We start from the raw sequence: 21,078 nt of genomic DNA, 5'->3' as shown, positions 1-21,078 counted from the left end.
AGCACCGATCGGAAACAGTAGGTTTTCAATGGACTATCCTCATTTTGAGGATCATGAGGCCAGAGGAATTTTGTAAATATCCGATCCTCCTCTCTCAGTCTTATTCTGAGAAAAGCCTTACTAATGTCTGCTGTGTAAGCATAAGGTTTCTCTCTAAATCTTAGGAACACATTCCCTAACTTCTCTGTTAGTGTCGGTCCAGAGTATAGGCAATCGTTCAAGCTAGCTGATCCCTTGGACGCTTTACTACTGCAGTTGAATACTATCCTTATGGGAGTAGTTACTGAATCCTTGCTTACAGCATGATGTGGTAAGTAGTGTCCTTCTTTGTGGTTAACAGGGTATTCTACCTCTTCTATAAATTTATTCTTCAATTGATCCTTTATAATATTATCATATAAGGTCAGATGTTCTGGTTTGTCTCTCAACTTTTTTAGAAGAGAATTTAACTGAGGTTTAGCTGCTTGGTAATTTGTTGGTAACTCTGAATGGTTTAGTTTCCATGGTAATCCTACCCAATACTGTCCATCCTTAAATACCACAGACTGATTATACAAGTCCAATGTTATTTTATTTTCGGGGGTTGGTTCCTCAGAGTGTGTTCCTACACTGTCTAGGTCCCACAGGTTGTGTACAGGTTCAATATTTTCATACAAGAAGTCATTTATCTGAGTAGGTTCTAATTCTGCACCTATTCTAGCCACCATCAATGACTGTGAGTGGATAACAAACACTGAGTCTACTAGTTTGGCCTCTCCTTAAATTTAACTTGTTTTGGAAAAGGCAGCTGACCCATAATAAGGTTACCTCCTGGACTCTTGAACAACTGTACCTTATTCCTTTCGAAAGTCCTATATAGGAATCTTCCATAATAATCAGAACCACTTATCATTTTTATGGGACCTACAGTATCTGATTCCACACTCCGTTTAGCCAACTTTATCCTTGAGCTTTGTAGATGATCAGAGGTTTCCTTGAATCCCTTTATGTATATACTTGTCTCCATAGTATCAAGCACAGCTGCTGTTATACGGCATTTATACCTGCCTAATTGTATTACAGGTCTAACTAAATCAAAAGAATGAGCTTTCTTAGTTGTTAAGAATCCTCTAATGGCTAGATTTACCTTGCCGATAACTGGTAACTTTAATTTCTCCACAATGTCTGCAGAAATGAAAGTTTTCTGAGCACCCGTATCAAACAGGGTACATACTAATTGGTTTCTATTCTCAAACAATACTTTCACATCTGCTATTGGTACCGCAGCTATCATTACTAATGGAGCATTCCCTTTTGCAATTGTCATATTGACGCTTGCACGTTTAGGAACCTCAATTTTCATCCTAGGGCATAAAGCACTATGATGATGATCTTTTTTGCATTTTAAGCAAAGATTTAATTTAGTCTTACAGTCCGCGGCAGTATGTTCGTCCGCGGCAGTATGTTCGGAGTTCATACAGATTATACAACACCCCAGTTCCTGAAGCTTCCCTACTCTAGAAGCATAATTAGGGTGCTGTTGACAAGATATACTGGAATGTCGCTCACCACAAAATACACAAACTTTCCTGTCTTTTACCATGGAAGGTTTTACTTAATATCCTCTGCATGTCTATTCCTTATCTTTAATACTTTTCTTTGTGGAGCTAAGGAAAGTACCTATCTCTTCTTTAGGCACATACTTAATCTTCTCTGAGTTAACTTTCCCAACCAGTTGGTTATTGGGTTTTTTCTTTACTTCAGTCTTCTGTTTGACCTCAGTGGTGTTTAATGTTCCCTGGAAATGTTTACAGAGTTGCATCAAGCCTTCCTCAATCTCTTCACAGGAGAAATTATCCTTCTGGTACCTACCATACAAAGCATCCTTGGTTTTCGGTGGTAGCTTTAAGGACAATTCTTGAAAGCACCCAATCTGATGTCTTAATATCTTCGTAAGTACCTAAGGCCCTTAATTTACAACTTATTGCAATTCTAAAATTTTGCAAGGACTCAGAATCGTGCCTAGGCGTGGGTAATTCTATTAGAGCCCTCAATAATTGATTTATAACTTGCTCCCTGTCTTCGTAATTTTGTCTGAGGATCGTCCAAGCCACCTCATAATTATTATCTTCTACAGGTAATTCTTTTATCAGTTGATATGGCGTTCCTTTGACCTGTCCTAACAAATACGTAAGTTTGGTGACTTTAGGGAGATCTGTTCTATCGTGTACCAAATATTTGAACTGATCCCAAAAGGATTTCCAGTTCTGCTCCCCATCAAACTTCGGAAGCGTTATTTGTGGTAACACAGCTCTACTCTGCTGTGCCACGACTTGTGTTTCCGCGGCAGTGTCAGCTAATTTTGACTCTTAGTGTCCTTACTACAGTTAAGTATTCTTCTAATTTGTTTTCAAACTTCGTAATTTCTGACTCTAAGAGTTCCTTCTTGTCAGCCTTTACTATAGCCGCTTCTAAAGTTAAGTAACTCTCTTCGTACTTATTCCATCGATCTTTCAGGATATTTAGGAGCCTATTTATTCTCTCCTTGGACAGAGGTACTTGGTCCAACGACTGGTTACAATCGTTTATGGCTCTAGTTACCCATCCTGCCTTACTACTAGAAGATCTTTGCAATAAAGAAACAGACATGTTGACGGAGTTCTAATTTAATAATTTAATTATGAATTCCAACCACAAATTTACCTCAACTTAGTAATGATTTGATTATTTTAAATTTTGAAGAGGGTAGGGATTAAGTCCTCATTGTGCAAATTATCCCCTCTCCCAATTTCGTAATATTCATTACAGCTCAGCTACTGCTTCATTTAAATTTGAGGAGTGTAGGGATTAGGTCTATAATTTCAACCTATCCCCCAGGGTTATTAAACTTCTAGGGTTCTATTTCATCCCCACACTCAATTGCCAAAACACCCATATTCCCCGAGCTCAGAATTAATTACCTTAATACTCCATAGGCCCACCCATAGCTTGTACAGCATAGAACTCTCTTTTCTTATGTTCTACATGATTTATAAATTTCTGCAGAACCGCTTCCCTAGCATGACGGTTCTAATGTATGCCATCAGCTTTGAACACTGCTTGGAATGGCTTGGCAATAAAATGTATGAAATCCCTTCCCTTCCTGATCCGTTGAAACGTTCGGTTTACAGCTGTGCCAAGTAATTTAAATGTTCCGTAACAAACTGGAGAGATATATGGCAGGTTCCTTGGCTCGAGGAGAGTTATGGCTATTGAGGATTTACAAGAGCCCTCTTTGGCTCCTACCACTGCTAAAATATTCTCCACTACTTCATTGATCTCCACGTCCTCATGGATATCATTTCCTCCAAGGAACGACCGTACGATCATGCTCCCAGTCTAGTACGGCATTCAGCCTTTCATCTTCAGAGAAAGAGCTTGCCTTTCCTCCCGGAGCTCTATAGACACGTACGTCCACGTCTTCCACTTCAACCGAACGTGGTAATAAACTGTGTCCCACAAAAGCAACTTTAAACATTCAGCGCTTCGGCACACATCGGTTTTCCTCGCTCGGTCGGGACACCAAAAATGTGAAAAATGTTTAATAGTTCTAGTAAACAAATCGGGGCTTCCTTCTGGGCACCAAAATGTGAGAAATATTTTATGTATAAAAGTCGGTATCCCTGCCGGGGCACCGGTATGTAAGAAATTTCTGGTATTTACTAATAAACAACTGGCAGGTCGTTACTCGTCTATAAAGTTGTTCTTAAGTAAATCAAACAAGTCTCAGAGTTAAGCGAAACATAACTTAACCTTAACTCACCTACAATAACTATTTCTCTTCTATCTCATAGCTAAACCCCCCCTTGAATTAGCCAATTCGTAAGGGTTACTTAGCTACTGAAGAGGGAGTGATCGTTAACCGATGACGATGAGGCTGCTTAGTGTAATTGCTTGAGAAAGCAATCGTCCTTATGGTGCGTATATACAACCGTGTTAGCTTGAGAGTGACTAGCAACAGAGTGTTAACTCCACAAAGTCTAGGAGCAGAGTGTGGTGTACAGCAGTTCTACCTCCCTCATAGAATGGTAGGTTGCCAACTTTTAATTATTTACAGTACTAAATGCAGTTAAATTACATCTTGATATGTACAGGGTAAATCTAACAAATTAATCTTAGTTTTACTTAAACTAAAGTTAGACCAAATATTCCCTTTAACTGTGTAAATATCTTAATTCCACATCTGCTAAACAGGAGAATCTTTCCCTTCTTGCCACGTCATGTAACGCGCAGACACAGTTTAGGTCAGTGAAAAATACCACATAATTACATGTATTTACAATGTATAGTTGTCCACGGGGGTTAAATGCAGTAGCATTTAATTTATCAATAACAAGAATTATTAAAGAGAACGTAATTTCTGGATTATTAAATCCGCTTGAACAATTAACAACGGTCTCAATTTTTCTCTAGCTTTAACCAGGGATAACTATGATGAAAATAGAGAGCGCAACTGCTCTGGGGGAAAATATTTCCCACAGGTTTGGGGCCGGCGGAAAATGATACGTTGTATCATGTAATATGACCCTTGGCCAAGAGTTCCCTCCATAGTTCTCGAGAACCCTGTGCTGCGGCCCTTCTTGGTCGCGCCTCTTGACCTGTTTGATCTTCACCATCCTCTGGATCCGGAGTGACTGCTAACTCAAGGGGTACCAGTTTATCAAGTTTTTATACTGGTATATCTCCTGCATTTTATTTTTACGAGTCTCGGCACCCCTTCATAATCTGGGTGTGTGGAGATCACTTTAGCTAATGGCCACTGGGATCTTGGCTGTTCAGTCTTCACTAAGACAACATCTCCTATGTTAATAACTGATTTGTTGCTGGCAGCTTGAGCTCCATAAAACCTCTCGCGTAGGCTCAAAAAATACTCTTCGCTCCAATGTCTATTTCAAATATTCAGCACCCTTTTCAGACGTTGATATCCCTCCTGCAGATGTTGTCCTAAATCATTATTTTCTATGTTAGGATCATCAACTTCTTCCTGGATATCCACACAAGGCATCGGATGAAGATTCCTGCCATATAACATGTGAGCCGGTGTTAAGGCCTCTAGCGAGTCGCTAGTGTCATCTTGATAAGTCAAGGGTCTATTATTAATCCTGGTTTCGATTTGTTATTACTGTTCTTAAATCTTCTCTCGTGATCTTAGTTCTATGTAATGTTTTCCTCAGGCAGTTCTTGACAATACCAATCATTCTTTCGGTAAATCCATTTTGCCATGGAGCTCTTGGAGCTGTGAACTGCCAAATACAATTTCGGATTCCCAGAGCCGACTTAACCTTTGATTGATTGATTGATTGATTGAAAATAATTAGAATCTGGCGGTGCAACTGCCAGGGTCATATGCCGCCGGATGACAAAGTAGAAGGTACGGCAAAATAAAAAGTGTTTATTCAAAATAAAGTTAATATCTGTTAGTAGGAATAAAACACTGAAAATAATAAAAGAATAATTTTTAAAATAATAATTACTTATAAAAGTGGAAGGAGGCCCCCCTCCTGAAGAAAACTAAAAACATCAGTAAAATCGTTAGAGGCCTCACCAAGCATCGAGGATAAACAGTAGGCACCATCTGCTCCCCCATGCCTATGAAGGAACCTCTGACGCATGGCCCCCAGACTCGGACACTCGACCAGCAAGTGACGGACAGTAAGGGGAACAAGGCAGTCGTCACAGTACGGTTGAGTTTCACCACACATGAGGAACCCATGTGTAAGCCGAAAATGCCCAATGCGAAGCCTAGCAAGAGCCACCTCCATTCACCGAGACATAGAGGGAAGAACCCTTGGCACAGCCACTCTCTGAAAGGTTTCTTTTAGTTTATTGTGAGAAACATCATCCCAGTGTCTCTCCCAACACGTACGAATTGCATACCGCAAGTAAGGTGTCACATCAGAAATAGGAAGTGGGTAGTCAGCTGAGGGCTGTTGAGAAGATGTAGCTTTAGCTAAAGTATCTTTCCTCTCATTGCCCACCACACCAACATGTGCAGGAACCCAACAGAAGTTTACACGGCGGCCACGGCGGCCAAGAAGAAAAAACCACTCTAAAATTGATAAAACCAATGGATGGGATGCATTAAAAGACTCCAGTGCAGACAAAGCACTACGTGAGTCACTATAAATCACGAAAACGGATTGGGTGAGAGTATTTTTTTTTTTTCCTAATAATCATGGCGGCGCAACTGCCAGGGTCATATGCCGCCGTATAACAAAGAAGTAAAAAGTAAAAACAAAAAAACAGAGGATAAACCACACAATCAAAAAGGAGAAATTCTAAATATTCTTAAAAAGTCCTACCTCCTTCACAAACGAGAGGGTCCCCCTCCCAAGACACAGGCATCCTCCCCAAGCACGGAGAATAGATGATACACACCACCATCCGTTTGGTGGTCAGAGAGGAACCGACGACGCAAATCCTCAAGACTAGGGCACTCCACCAACAGGTGCCGAACAGTCAACGAGACAGTCATCACAGAATGGAGGAGGAGCCCTCTCCATTAAAAAACCATGGGAGAAACGAGTGTGGCCAATGCGGAGGCGGCACAAAGCAGTCTCCCAGTGACGAGGGAAGCCCTGGTAACTGAATGAGCCCACCTTCTGGCAAATTGAGCACAACTTATTGGCTCCTACAGCATCCCAATGTTCCTGCCAACAGCACCAAACTCTGAAGGCAATAAAAGAGTGCATATCTGCAGCAGGCAGACGATATAGAGGGTACTGTGCAAGAGAGGGACGAGCCGCTGTCGCCTTGGCCAGCTGATCAGCTTGTTCATTCCCTGCCACTCCTACATGAGCTGGAACCCAACAGAAATCTACACGACGTCCACGACGCCCTAAAAGGAAAAGCCACTCTAAAATGGATAAAACCAAAGGATGAGAGGGATTAAAAGACTCCATTGCAGAAAGAGCACTTCGTGAGTCACTAAAAACAATAAAAGCAGTGTGGGGGAGAGTGAAGAGAATCTGAAGGGCAAATAAAATAGCAGTCAGCTCAGCCGTAAAAACAGAAGCAGTCACGGGGAGGCTCCCACCTCAACAGAAGGTGGGAAACACCACACCAAAGCCCACATCCGCATCAGACTTAGATCCATCAGTATAAACTGGTATGGAGTCCCCATGAGAAGAGGCATGCTCTAAAAACAGAGTAAATAAAACCTGAGAAGGAAGGGAGGCCTTACTGGATGAGATGAAACGACAAAATGTCACCTTGGGGAGAAGCCAGTAGCCCACCCTTGGGACACGGTGGGGAGTGATCGGTACAGAAGGAACAGAGAAGCTAGACATAACTGACTGCACCCTGAAACCAAAGGGCTTTGGAAAGGATGGCCGATTGGCAAAAATAGGTGACCGAGAATCTTGAGAGACCTTGACAAAGGGCACAGAGTCTGGGAGACGAGATAAGCAATACCAACATCTCATCAAAAGGGAAGAGCGGAGCAAGTCTAGAGGAAGGACACCAGCATCAGCCAACAAACTCGAAATCGGGGAAGATCGGAATGCCCCAGTGGCGAGACGAACACCAGCATGATGGATGGAATCTAAACTATGAAGCCGGGCTTCTGAGGCAGAAGAATAAACTTAACATCCATAATGAAGTTTGGATAAAATCAGAGACTGATGCAAGAGGAGGAGGGTCTTGCGATCAGCTCCCCAGTATATGTGCGCTAAAACTTTCAAGAGACCCAGTGCTCTGAGACACTCAGCTTTTACGTACCTCAAGTGAGGGACCCAAGTCAACCGGCTGTCAAAAATCAGATCTAAAAACCGGGTTTCCTTTAAACACGAAATACGACGCCCATCTAAAAAAAGGTTTGGGTCAGGGTGGACTCCACGAATGCGGCAAAATTGCATGGCAACGGTTTTCTTGAAGGAAAATCGAAAACCTCGGTCATCAGCCCATCTAGGTACACGATTGAGAGCCATCTGCATCCTCCTTTCTGCCATTGACATCCGTGAGGCAGTGATAGAGATTGATAAATCGTCAACATAGAGAGAGCCACGAACACCATCAGGGAGCACAGAAATAATGCTGTTAATTGCCACTGCGAAAATGGTAACGAATAATACGATTAGATAAAAACTCCTGGATAAAATTGGGGAGTCGCCCATGGAGACCAAACTCATAAAGTGATTGTAATATACCATGATGCCAGGAAGTGTCGTACGCCTTCTCCAAATCAAAGAACACTGTGATATGATGCTGGTTAGTTGCAAAAGCCTGGCAGATGGAAGATTCTAAAGAAAGGAGAGCATCTGTGGTCGACCGCATCTTCCGAAATTCACACTGGACTGGAGACAAGTAACCACCCTTCTATCAGTACCACTTGAGCCGACTATTCACCATCTTTTCGAGGACCTTACAAAGGCAAGATGTCAGCGAGATAGGGCGATAATTAGTGGCCTGCAAGTGATCCTTACCCGGCTTAGGGATGGGTAGAACCACAGCAACACCCCATGAGGCTGGAAACCCACCAGTGCACCAAATTCTGTTATGCAGTGACAACAGAAAATGAAGGGCTGCATCAGGCAAGTGGTGTAAGAAGGCATATGGGACATCATCCAAGCCTGGAGACGAGTCGCGACACTGCGACAATGCCGTCTCAAGTTCAAAAGCAGAAAAAGCAACATTATACGACTGCTCCGCAGTAGATGGAAAACCAATGCCCAAAGATTCCAGGTGCCATCGGCGGTGTGCCGATGGGGATGAGGTGTCCTTCCTAGAGACATTAGCAAAATGAGCTGCAAATATCTCGGCAACAGACGAAGAATGAGCCACCATCACAAGTGCATGGGATAAAACAGGAGGAGAGGGAACGGGAAATTTCCCTGAAATCTTCCTCAACCGTTTCCACACGTTCGTGAGAGGAGTCTGTGAAGAAATTGAAGAAACAAATGACGCCCAAGAGTTCCTCCTAACCTCCTTCATAGCCTGCCGGGCATGAGCTCGGGCCCTCCTATATGCCGCTAAGTAATTAGGGTCACCTCGATGACGACGAAGTTGGGAGAAAGCAGCACGTTTAGCTCGAACAGCAGAAGCACACTCATCGGTCCACCAGGGAACTGGACGGCAAGGAAAGTGATCAGCTGTTCTCGGAATACTCTGCAGTACCGACGAGTGAAGTAAGTCTGCAAAATACTCAACAGCAGCATCAGTGCTGACAAAATCCTCCACACATCGGCTCGGGGAACACAGCTCCTCAAAAACCGGCCAGACTGCCCTATCCAAGCGCCAGCGGGGAAGGCGACGCCGAGGCTCACTCTGTGTCGATCTTAATAAAATAGGGAAGTGGTCACTGCCATGTAAGTCCGGTAACACAGCCCATGTAAAATTCATGGCTACCCCTGCAGAGCTCAAAGACAAATCAATAACAGTAAAAATACCCGTGTGACTATGGAAGTAAGTAACTTCACCAGAATTTAAAATGTACAGATCCACATCCTCCACAATGGAGGCTAACATAGTACCTCTAGCATCAGCTGTGGAGCCACCCCACAGGGGATGATGACTGTTCATGTCGGCCAGCAAGAAATAGGGTGAGGGAAGTGCACGAATAAGATTTTCAAGATCAACCCTCTCAATTGTGGTACTAGGAGGGAGGTACAAAGAGCACACAGTATAACGACGGGGAAGGAAAATCTGGAGATCAACAGCCTGCAGTGGAGTGGTAAGACTCACAGCAGTGAAAGGTATGTCACTGCATACTAGAATAGCCACACCCCCACTATGACCCTGTCCAGGAAGAGGATCTGAATAAAAAACCTGGTAACCAGGTGGACTGGGAGGCGCAGCATCATCAACCATTGTCTCTTGTAGGGAAACACACACAGGTGAATACTCAGCCAGAAGCCAACGGAGTTCCTCCCAGTTGGCTCGGAAACCACGGCAGTCCCATTGAATAATATTAGCCATTAAAACTATTGAAATAAAAAGGGGCAGGGGAGAGGGACAAACAGAAAACCATAAAAAAAAAAAATACTAAAAATGTTAAAATGGAGGAACTATATACTCAAAAGAAAGGGTCACTTAGTGGAAACCACTGAGCGACCCTGGGAGACAATCTTCTTGGGAATGCGGATACGCCCACTAAGGGGCTTGTCACGGGCAGCAGCATGGCTAGAACGAGGGCCTGGGGTCTGCGAAATGTTGGGAGACTTCACAGACACCAGTCGCTGCCCAGCAGGAATGGAAGTGCTACTCCGAACCCTGCCCAGGGCCCCCAGTGAACCAAGAGGTCAAGCAGGAGGGGTTGGGGTCCTGGCCTCCAAACGTGGAGGGGGCAGGACAGGGTCCTCTGAGGTAACTGGAGGAGGAAGATCCGATACCCCGGAGGAAGAGGTGCCAGACTGACCTGACACCCCAGAAGCCCCCGAAGACCCAGAAGCAGGGTCCGAGGGCTGTTGCACAGATGGACTAACTACAGAGGGTGTGAACTCCACGACCGACACCTTACTTGGAGGATCTTCAAGACTCAAAGACTCTGAGGAACCACAATGACGTTTAGCAAATGAAGAATGTGCACCATGACTAACAGGGCATACCATAGATGTAGAGCTCGAGTCTTGAACTGTAGAGGCAACCGTCTCAAGGCATGGGATCAACAGATGAAGGCATAGGAGCTGACACAACAGGAGGAACTCTAGTCTGCTGCTGGACAGGACGATGAGGACTGCTATGACCGGACAAAACTGACACATAAGACACCCCGTTACGGAAAACAGATGACATGGCTCTACTCCTGGCCTCAGAAAAGCTTATTTTATCACGATTACGGATGAGGAGGATCTCCTTCCCCAAGCAAAGCCGGGCACAGTCTTTAGATGAGGCAGGATGTGCTTCGCCACTTTGCAAACAACAAACAGGTCCAGGACAGTCCTGTCCTGCATGAGTGGATTCTCCACAACTGACACACACCACTGGGAGGCCCTGTTGCAAACGATGACAGACTCGTCCAACATGCCCGTACATCTGACATTGGTAGCAGCGTCGTGGGTTTGGTACAAAGGGTTTGACCCTAAGGGACAACCAAGCCACCTTGATGGATGAAGGCAGAACAGTACAGTCGAACGTCAGCAACAAGGATGGAGTTGGGGTAAGTAAACCATCAACCTTCTTCCGAAACCTCTCCACTTTAACAACCCTGTGCATCTGGAGTTCTTCAAGCAGCTTCACTGTAGCGAAGTAAGTCTTTGGAGAAAACACCTTGACTATGATTGAAAAAAGCATGAGGGACACAAGTAAACAGCACATCCGGGTCCTTACACTGAGCAGCCAGCCGGGAACCCTCTTCAGGGGATGTAACCTCCACTAGTAGGCTACCATCCCCCTGAGGTGAAATCTTCGGCTCTCTCCCACAGATTGACCTAATGCTCCGATGAACAGTAAAAATATCCAAATTCCCAATAGGCTGACCATCCAAAGTACGAATGGTGTAGTACCTTGCAAAATCAACCCTCTCAAAGACACCCGGCAGGACCTCACGGGCATGTCCACTATATGTTGTTGTCTGTTGCCGGCTCTTCTTTGTAGTGGCCACTGACCGTAAACCACTGGAACCAGGTAGGTATGGTTCCAGGGTGGCAATATGGGCCTCACCAGCCAGAGGCACATGAGGTGCACAGGAGGGAGACTGTAATGGATGGTCAGGGATGGAACCAGGGTCGTCAGCTGCAAAAAATTTATACAAAGTCATATTAAAAAAAAAAACACCTTCATTCCCCCACCCCTCCACCCACCATGAAGCCCAACAAGGTGAGGCCATATGCCAGGGAAAGCACCACTGGCGACCCCAGAGGTAGTGGGAAAGTATACGCAGGTAACCACCAAGGGACCCTGACAAGGGTGACTCCAGGACGATAGGAGCCACCAGGTCCCCCAGTGCCTACATAACCCTAAAGCCACTAGGTGACTAGCCTGGATGGCTAGCTAGTGACCAGCCGATTGACCTGGTTGGGCCCAACCAGGCCACCCGTCTAGCCAGAATAAGGGACCAAAGAGGTGTATTGCTAGCTGCAGGGCGCACCATGCAGCATCGCTCAACCTCCAGGACTCCCGTCTCCCAGCATTATGGGACACCACGCACGGCAAACACGTGGGGAGGCAACAGTCCCGCCCTAGATGGCAAATGGGCAGGGACTGACATCACCAGTAGGCCTCCTCTACCAGTGATGTAGGGGGTGCTTGGTCCACAAGGCCGACAAATGCCAAACCCTACAAAGGTAGGCTTGCCTCCCAAGTAGGTGGCACTGCCAACCATGCTTCAAGCCCCACCACCACGTCAAGGTGACCCCCTACAGTGGGGTGGCAGAGAGTAAAAATTTTTTTAAGAGGAAACAAAATTGCGTCAGTTCTGCTGTATACATTGAAGTAATGCCAGGAAGGCTACCGCCCCTACTAAAGGAAGGGAAGACAACACCAAATCCTACTATAGTATCAGTCTTATACCCGTCAGTATAGACGGAGACAGAACCCTCATGAATGGAGGCATATTCTATAAAGAGAGAGAGGGACACCTGAGAGGGAAGTGAGCCCTTTTTTTCAACAACGGACCTACAGAATGTCACGCGAGGGAGTAGCCAAGAACCCACCCTTGGGATCCGATGTGGACAAATTGCCAGTTTTGGGAGAGAGAGGGCTAGCATAACAGACCGGACCCTGTAACCAAATGGCTTTGGGAAATTGGGACGGGTCTCAAAAACAGAAGATCGGGAATCCTGTGAGACAATGGCACAAGAAATTGAGTCTGGAATGCGGTGAAGACGATACCAACACCTCATCATTAGCAACTGGCCCCGCAAGACCAAGGGGAGTACACCAGCATCTACCAACAAACTTGGAATTGGGGATGATCTGAATGCCCCGGTTGCCAGACGAACACCAGCATGATGCACAGAATTTAACAACTGGAGGTGGGCATCTGTTTCAGAGGAGTAGACCTCACACCCATATTCAACTTTAGGAAGAATAAGAGACCTATGCAAGAGGAGGAGGGTCTGACGGTCAGCACCCCAAGAGGTATGAGCTAAAACCCTCAAAAGACTCAAAGCTTTAAGACAAGCCACCTTAACAGAACGAATATGAGGAACCCAGGTTAAACTTCTATCAAACAGAAGACCCAGAAACCGCGTCTCTTCCACACAGGATATTCTTCTACCATAGAGATACAAGTCAGGGTCTGGGTGGACTCCTCGAAGACGACAAAAATGTATAGCCACTGTCTTTGCTGAAGAAAAATGGAAACCGCGTGCTTCTGCCCAGTCAGAAATTCTATTGAGATCCAGCTGCAACTTCCTCTCTATCAGAGACATTCTAAACGCAGTGAAGGAAATCGAGAGGTCATCAACATACAGTGATCCTCGTACACCATCAGGAAGTACACTGATGACGCTGTTAATGGCTACAGCGAACAGAGTAACACTAAGGATACTCCCCTGTGGTACTCCATCTTCTAGTGCTCGGCATTTGAAAGCACTCCTCCCACTCGCACCCTTAAAATTCGGTTAGATAAAAACTGTTGAATAAAAACAGGTAAGCGCCCACGAAGATCAAACTCATGAAGAGAGAGTAAAATACCATGACACCATGCAGTGTCATATGCCTTTTCCAGATTAATGAAGACCGTGACCTGGTGTTGGTTAGTGGAAAAAGCCTCACAGACAGAAGATTCCAAGGACAGTAATGCATCAGAGGTAGATCGCATTTTTCAAAAACCATACCGGGCAGGGGATAAGAAGTCACCTCTCTCTAAAAACCACACAAGCCTAACATTGACCATTTTTTCCAAAACTTTACATATACAAGACGTCAAAGAAATAGGCCGATAATTCGTCGCCTGTAGGTGATCCTTACCTGGTTTGGGGATGGGGATAACTACAGCAACACCCCAACAAGCCGGAAATTCCCCAGAACACCAGATCTTATTAAACAGTGAAAGCAAAAACAACAGGGACTCATCAGACAGGTGGCGTAAAAAGGCATAAGGAATATCATCAAAACCAGGAGAGGAATCATGGCACTGCGACAGAGCTGACTGGAGTTCAAAAATTGAAAATGGAACATTGTAAGGCTCTCCCCCAGCAGAGGCAAAACTGAGACCACGAGATTCTAGGCGCCGATGGCGGCAAGCCAAAGGTGTATCTGCATCCTTCTTTGACACACTGGCAAAATCATAGAGGTAGGAGTAGGTAGAGGCGGCATAAGGGATTAACCACGGGTAGGTCAGAGTGAGGCCGACAGACCTGACTCGACCAACATGGCGGCGACCCCTTTGACAGCTGTCTGACTTGGTTCCGCTGACCAGGCGCGGGTGTTTTCTTTGTTGCAAACAGAAAAAATGAGGAAGAAATTAGGTTATGAATGGATGGAGAAAAGAAAGTAGTTAATGAATGAAAAAAAAAGGAAGCATTTAAGAACATATCGTAATATGAAGGATGGAAGACAGATAGATGATTTAAAATAATATACATCAGCACATTATGAAAAAAGTTTATATCTATTATTCTATACAATATAATATTCAGCTTGACTTTACTAACTCCAGTCATATACATAATGTACACTTACAAATTATAATTCACTCTAAAGATTCTCACCGGTGAAATGTAATGGATGGGTCAGATTTCTTATCTCCTCTTTCTTTACACCCAAATGCGGCACAGGTGGTGGGCATTTTTGGAGTGTTAGGTTATTTGATGGTGAGTTACAACTTAGGACAGAGCGTCTCACACCCACAGCTGAACTACAACTAAAACCAGAGGAAGAATGAAGTCTACTTTGTTTCTGGCATTCTCCCTGAGGAATACCAGGTGGACACACAGCTGGAGGTATTAAAGGCTTAATAATCTCATGGCCACACCCACGGAGGTAGGATTAGGACTCTTACCTCTATGGGCACAGCCATAGAGGTAGGAGTGCACAGCAATCTTCTTCGTCAAGTAGGTGTTGCCGTGACCTCTTGACTTGACCAATATGGCCGTTTGACAGTTCTCTGGCTTCACTGGAGCCTTCTCCCGCCAACTCTACCCTAATCCTACCTCTATGGGCAAAATGGTCAGCAAGCAATTCTGCAACAGCAAATGGATCAGCCACAGTTCCACCTGGTGCAGATAAAACAGGAGGGAATGGAACAGTAAATTTACCTGAAATTTTCTTTACCTGGGTGATGGAAGTCCTCGAATTGATGGAGGAAACATAACCCTTCCAGGACGAACGCCTGGCCTCCTTTAAGACCCGCCTCATATGAGCTCGTGCCCTCTGATACGCCACCAAATACTGAGGATCCCCACGGTGACGACGAAGTCGTGAGAAGGCGACTCGTTTGGCTCTCACTGCGGAACTACACTCCGAGTTCCACCAAGGAACCGGACATTTAGGAAACTGACCCTTTGTTTTTGGAATAGATAATAGGGCTGCTGAGTGCAGCACGGTATTGAAATATGACACAGCCTCCGTAAGACAGCCAAACTCATTGACAGAAAGGGAAATGGAACTTAATTTCCTGAAATATGGCCAGTCAGCCTTATCCAGAAGCCAGCGAGGAAGACGTGGCTGAGGTCCACCTGCACTAGCAGTTAAGAGTAACGGAAAATGGTCGCTGCCATACAGGTCTAGCAACACATCCCAGTTAAAATCTAAAAGAGCATCAGCTGAACAAGGACAAATCAATGGCAGTAAAAGTTCCTGTCTGGCTATGGAAATAAGTCATTATATTGGAGTTTAAAATGCCTAACTCCTCATCTTCCACTAAAGAGGCCAGCATAACACCCCAAGGGTTGGCCTCACTGTTTCCCCATAGTGGATGGTGACCATTCATATCGCCTAGTAACAGAAAGGGAGAAGGAAGACCATGAACAAGGCGTTCCAGATCCGCTCTTTCAACAGTTGCACTAGGAGGTAGATAAAGACTGCAAACCGTATGCTGCCGATGTAAAAACATCCGGATAGCAACTGCCTGCAAGGGACTGAAAATATCCAGATGACTATATGGAATATCCTGGCGAAACAAGATAGCAGCACCTCCATGACGACCTTGGCCCAGCACAGGATCAGAATAAAAAGCATTGTAGCCAGAAGGACCAGCAGGAGCAGTATCACCAACCATGGTCTCCTGGATACACATGCATAGCGGAGTAAATTGAGAAACTAGATGACACAGTTCCTCATAGTTAGCACGTAAACCCCGACAATTCCACTGGATAATAGAACCCACAGTGGAGGGGAAAATGATTAAGTGCGGGACAATACACCTCCTGACATGCGAGCGGGTTTGGAATGATGCTTAGGAAGGCCCTTGGTAAAAGACTGTCCAGCACCAGGAACCCGCACTTTATGTCGAACATCCGTGGGCAAACGGGAGGACGTGGAAGAGGAAAGTTTTACAACACTCTTCCTTTGAGGTGGAATAACATTCAGTTTGGATAGATGCTTGGAGGCCGTCTTGGGTAATGTGGGACGGCCAGTGCTACCATTAGAAGCTCCAGAAGTGCAAACAGAGTCGACAGGATTAGAACCCTGCAAGGTTGACATTGTACTTTTCAGAACGGATGCATCAGCGGTCTGTCCAACACCATCCCCAGGTGGGGACCTGACTACAGGTGAACCACCACCAGCAGCTTCCATTTGGCTAGACCTCTCAGCCTCTAAGGCAGAGGGAACAGTAGAGAGGTTGATACAAGGTTCGACAACAGAAATCTTAGGTGGCCGGCTTTCAGGCTCTGAGGACTCTGACGAATTACGATGACGTTTGCCGGATACAGAAGGAGCCTCGTTCATACTGGACAAGGGGGGATGAGTCTCGTCAGCGTGTACATCTGCCACCGCCACAGAAGTACTCGAACTGTCAGCCACTGAGATGGAGGCAGAGACAGTTGGAGCAGTGGCTGGATGAGCATCAGTCACACACATATCAGTAATTCCAGGGTTAACAACATCCGTCAAATCAGTAGTTGGGGAAGTGGTCACTGTAAAGGGTCGTGGCAACTTGTGGGACACAGAACGACGTACAGGTGCCTCAGAAAGGACAGAAGCATAAGTAACTCCAGGCCGAAAGAAGAGAGTCTGGGCCCTCCTCTTTGCTTCTGGAAAGGGAACCTTCTCACGTGCACGAATACTCAAAACTTCCTTTTCAAGGCAGTAGCGAGGACAGTTTTTTGAAAATACAGCATGAGGACCCCCACAGTGATAGCATTTAAGGGGTCCTGGACAATCACTGGTATGACTCATATCGCCACAGGAGACACAAACACCAGGAAGGCCAGCCAGTGCACGTCGGCAAAATTTGCTAACATGCCCATACCCCTGACAGTGAAAACACCGCTTTGGGTTCGGAACATAAGGCTTCACAGGCAGAGAGAGCCAGGCAAGTTTCACGGAAGCAGGCAACGTCAAGCGGTCAAAGGTCAGAAACAGCGTCGGAGTCGGGGTCAGAATACCATCGATCTTCTTCTGTACCCGGTCAACCTTTACAACACCATAAGAGTGTAGTTCTTCTAATAACTGTGACTCAGGGTACCGCAGGAGGTCTCGAGAGTAAATAACCCCCTTACTTTGGTTGAAGGTGCCATGGGGTACACAGGACATACTATTGCCAGATATGGAGGTCAGATTCCGGAGACGGGAGCTTTCTGCTGGAGAGGACACCTCAGTCAGTAGGCTACCATCCCCCTGGGTTGAGATCACCGGTTCACGGCCACAAGCAGAAACAATGGCTCAGTGCAGTTCAAAAATATCTATATCCAGCACGGAACCACCAGCAGAGGGTTTCAGTACTAGATACTTAGTGAAGGTCTCAGGCTCACTCTCTTCCGGATTGAACCCCGGAGCCAAACCAACCCGATGTGACCTCCTCCTATTCCCAGTTGAATGCTGGGTCAGAGGAGAATAGTCCTTTGGGGCCTGGAAAGGCTCTAACGTGGCAATTGAAGAGGATACTTCCGCAGAATTACCAGGGACAGATGAGATATCGTCAACAGTATTTTTAGTTAAGTAATCCATTAATATACAACAGCAACTTCATTCCCCCACCCCTCCACCCACCATGGAGCCCAACAAGGGGAGGTCGTATCCCAGGCATAACACCACTGGCGACCCCAGAGGTAGCAGGGGAGTATATGCGGGTAACCACCAGGTGACCTGGGCAAGGGTGACTCCAGGACGGTAGGAGCCACCAGGCCCCCCAGTGCCCACTTGACCCTAGCCAACGCATGACCAGCCGATTGACCTGGTCGGGCCCAACCAGGCCACCCGTCTAGCCAGAATAAGGGACCAAAGAGGTGTATTGCTAGCTGCAGGGCGCATCGTGCAGCATTGCTCAATCTCCAGCACTCCCGTCTCCCAGCATTACGGGACGCCACGCACGGCAAACACGTGGGGAGGCAAGAGTCCCATCCTAGATAGCAAAAGGGCAGGGAATAACATCACCAGCAGGCCTCCTCCACCAGTGATGTAGGGGGTGCTTGGTCCACGTGACTGACATATGCCGAACCCTACAAAGGTAGGTATGCCTCCAAGGTAGGTGGCACCACCAACCACGCTTCAAGCCCCGCCACCACGCCAAGGTGACCCCCCTCAGCGGGGACTTAACCTTTGGGTCGTTCATTATATTCAATAGTAATGGTGCTGCTCCAACGAAATTAGTTCCGTTGTTGCTTATTAACTTGCCAGGACAAGACATTCTAGCGGCAAATCTGCGAAAGACATTGAGGAATGTCTCTGAGCTTAGGTCTTCTGCTAATTCTAGATGGACTGCCCTTGTGTAGGCACAAGTAAATAAACAAATGTAAACTTTATGGGGAGTTTCCTCACCCGTAACAGTTATAGCCCCTGTGTAGTCCACTCCTGTTATATGGAAGGGCCGACTTATGTTCACCCCATCCTTCGGTAGGGCTGGTGGTCTTGGGTAGATATAAGGTCGCTGCTCATACCTCCTACAAATGATACAGTTTTTGAGATTTTTTTTAATACCCTGTCTACCCTTAGGAATCCAGTACCTTTCCCGAATTTGGGCTAAGGTCTGCAGTACACCTCCATGGAGAGTGGAATCATGGGCTTCCTTTATAATAAGTTGTACAAAGCATCCACTCTTAGGTAATAAAATGGGATGTTTGGTTTGTATGGGCAAGTCAGCCTTTACCAATCGGCCTCGACATCTTGTCAGACGTTTTCCGTCTAAGAACAAGCCTAAATTCTTAATCAGCTTATTCCCTTTTCCAGTGTCTTGGCCTAAAAGTTTATATTTTTCCCCGTAGGAATTTCTTTGTACTCTTTTCAGAGAGTATTCTAGGGGATCTAATATCTGAAACCCCACCTTCTTATGCAGAAAGTCAACAACCAATTTAGTAGTATTTAGAAGTTGTCTTATTGACGAGAATCGGCTGATGTCAATTACTTCTGGCTCAGGTACAATAGGATCCAAGTTCACTACACTAATCTCAGCAATACTGTACTGTTTCTGTTCAGGCCAATCCTTAGTGAGTAACCATTCAGGACCTTTAAACCACAAATTATCTTTGATCAGTCTCTTTACGGTCGAACATCTCGAGAGCAGATCAGCTGGATTTTGTTTGGAGGACACATGCATGAAATTAAATTTGGAAGACAGCCCTTTAATACTCTTCACTCTATTACGGACGAAAGGAATTTTGCTGTCTTCCTTCCCTATCCAGTAAAGACAAATCTCACTGTCAGTCCATATGTAAATATCCTCAAACTGAGTATCAAGAGTTGTGGTTATATACCTGGCCAATTTACTTCCTACTTCTATGGAAGCCAATTCCATTTGAGGTAGGGTTTTTTTCTTTAATTGGCGCAACTCTGGCCTTGGACATAATAATCTTACTATCCTCTCCTGTTTCGCAAGAAGCTACTGCTCCATAGGCTTTTTGAGAAGCATCACAAAATATGTGTTAGTGCGACTTCTCATTACTATTTATTTTCCTGGGAATGGATATGCTTGATGTAGTTTCAAACTCCTTTCTAATCTGTTCCCATTGTTCCACATATGTCTCACCTAATTTAGTGTCCCAGTCTAACTTTTCTCGCCAAGCCTCCTGCACTAAACATTTGCCCCTAATAACTATAGGACTGACAAATCCTAATGGGTCAAATAGCTTGGAAACCTGACTTAACAAGGACTTCTTGGTGAGAGTGAGATCAGAGAACTTATTTGGTTTGAAACTTATTACATCAGCTGTTGTATCCCATTTAAGACCTAACACATTTTGAAATTTGGGAATGTGAGAATCAGGATAGTCCTCTTGTATTTTATTCCTCAAAAGCGGTGAGTTTGTATTCCAGCTCTGTAACGGCAAATTTGCCTTCCCACATTCGGAATTGGCTACTTCATAAACCTTCAAAGCTTCCGATTCTGTATCAGCAACACCTTGCAAATTATCCATATAAAAAGCCTGCCTTATTTCTGCACATTTGTCATTATCAAAATGATGCTTAGTAGGAAAGGACTAGCACAAGAGCCAAAGAGCACCGATCGGAAACAGTAAGTTTTCAAAGGACTATCCTCATTTTGAGGATCATGAGGCCTGAGGAATTTTGTAAATTTCCTATCCTCCTCTCTCAGTCCTATTCTGAGAAAAGCCTTACTAATGTCTGCTGTGTAAGCGTAAGGTTTCTCTCTAAATCTTAGTAACACATTCCCTAACTTCTCTGTTAGTGTAGGTCCAGAGTATAGGCAATCGTTCAAGCTAGCTGATCCCTTGGACGCTTTACTACTACAGTTGAATACTATCCTAATGGGAGTAGTTACTGAATCCTTGCTTACAGCATGATGTGGTAAGTAGTGTCCTTCTTTGTGGCTAACAGGGTATTCTACCTCTTCTATAAATTTATTCTTCAATTGATCCTTTATAATATTATCATAAAAATCAGATGTTCTGGTTTGTCTCTCAACTTTCTTAGAAGAGAATTTAACTGAGCTTTAGCTGCTTGCTAATTTGTTGGTAACTCTGAATGGTTTAGTTTCCATGGTAATCCTACCCAATACTGTCCATCCTTAAATTCCACAGACTGATTATACAAGTCCAATGTTATTTAATTTTCAGAGGT

The sequence above is a fragment of the Coenobita brevimanus genome, chromosome 38 (genome assembly GCF_032717465.1).
Source record: "Coenobita brevimanus isolate Jiangsu-jjx chromosome 38, ASM3271746v2, whole genome shotgun sequence".
In the NCBI taxonomy this organism is placed as follows: Eukaryota; Metazoa; Arthropoda; class Malacostraca; order Decapoda; family Coenobitidae; genus Coenobita; species Coenobita brevimanus.
This window is presented reverse-complemented; position numbering follows the sequence as displayed.